The sequence below is a fragment of the Corella eumyota genome, chromosome 3 (genome assembly GCF_963082875.1).
Source record: "Corella eumyota chromosome 3, kaCorEumy4.1, whole genome shotgun sequence".
In the NCBI taxonomy this organism is placed as follows: Eukaryota; Metazoa; Chordata; class Ascidiacea; order Phlebobranchia; family Corellidae; genus Corella; species Corella eumyota.
Window position 1 is genome coordinate 12,493,208 of NC_137492.1, and position 1,511 is coordinate 12,494,718.

The window sequence follows — 1,511 nt, forward strand, 5'->3', positions numbered from 1 at the left end:
AGGCGTGCACTGTTCGTTCTGGCTTTACCTCCGGTTTTCCGTCGGTGCTCTTGACTGAGTGTCGGCGGCGGCCGGGACGTTTACCTTGAAAAAATTAGAGTGTTCAAAGCAGGCGCTTCGCCTGGATAGTGTTGCATGGAATAATGAAATAGGACCTCGGTTCTTTTTTGTTGGTTTTCGGAGCGCGAGGTAATGATTAAGAGGGACGGACGGGGGCATTCGTACTGTGCCGTTAGAGGTGAAATTCTTGGATCGGCGCAAGACGAACGACTGCGAAAGCATTTGCCAAGAATGTTTTCTTTAATCAAGAGCGAAAGTCAGAGGTTCGAAGACGATCAGATACCGTCCTAGTTCTGACTATAAACGATGCCAACTAGCGATCGGGGGGCGTTATTTTGACGACCTCTCCGGCAGCTTGCGGGAAACCAAAGTCTTTGGGTTCCGGGGGAAGTATGGTTGCAAAGCTGAAACTTAAAGGAATTGACGGAAGGGCACCACCAGGAGTGGAGCCTGCGGCTTAATTTGACTCAACACGGGAAATCTCACCCGGCCCGGACACAGCGAGGATTGACAGATTGAGAGCTCTTTCATGATTCTGTGGGTGGTGGTGCATGGCCGTTCTTAGTTGGTGGAGCGATTTGTCTGGTTAATTCCGATAACGAACGAGACTCTGGCTTGCTAAATAGTTACGCGGCCTTCCCGGCCGGCGTTTAACTTCTTAGAGGGACTAGTGGCGTTTAGCCACACGAGATTGAGCAATAACAGGTCTGTGATGCCCTTAGATGTTCGGGGCCGCACGCGCGCTACACTGACCGGATCAACGTGTGTTCGCCTTGGCCGAAAGGTCTGGGTAACCCGATGAACCCCGGTCGTGCTAGGGATAGAGAATTGAAATTATTTCGCTTGAACGAGGAATTCCCAGTAAGCGCGAGTCATTAGCTCGCGTTGATTACGTCCCTGCCCTTTGTACACACCGCCCGTCGCTACTACCGATTGAATGGTTTAGTGAGGTCCTCCGATTGGGCCCGGGCTCGACTGGCGACGGTTGGGTCTTGGCCCGAAAAGACGATCTAACTTGATTACTTAGAGGAAGTAAAAGTCGTAACAAGGTTTCCGTAGGTGAACCTGCGGAAGGATCATTAGCGCGAGAAAAAAAATCGAAGAGCGAAAGAGCAAACACCGGGACGGCGACGTGCCTCGGCGCGTCCGCCGCCCCGCGATCAGGAACTTGTTTTGTCGGCGTCGAGTGCCCGAAGGCTTCATGCGGTGCGCGGGCTTGTCGCACTATTTGTTGCGACCGCGACCCGCTCGGCGTCACGCGATTTTTTCAGCCGGATGGCGAATCGAGGTTAGGAATCGAAGAGCGAAAAGCAAACAAACAAACGATGGCTCTTGGCGGTGGACCACTCGGCTCGCGAGTCGATGAAGGACGCAGCAAGCTGCGTGATTTAATGTGAATTGCAGAACACATTGAGCATTGACGATCTGAACGCGTATTGCGGCCTCGGGTT

The 1,511-nt window shown here is 52.8% G+C and overlaps 1 non-coding gene and 1 pseudogene across 1 annotated transcript in view; both read left to right on the forward strand.

Moving 5' to 3' along the window:
- The window catches only part of LOC145747197 (small subunit ribosomal RNA), a 1,810-nt gene extending 668 nt beyond the window's left edge, over window positions 1-1,142 (forward strand). Inside the window, exon 1 of the ribosomal RNA XR_014281939.1 lies at window positions 1-1,142. This exon is cut by the window's left edge and continues 668 nt beyond it. This is a non-coding gene — a ribosomal RNA (small subunit ribosomal RNA).
- Window positions 1,143-1,387: 245 nt separating this feature from the next.
- LOC145746903 (5.8S ribosomal RNA) lies at window positions 1,388-1,511 on the forward strand (annotated as a pseudogene).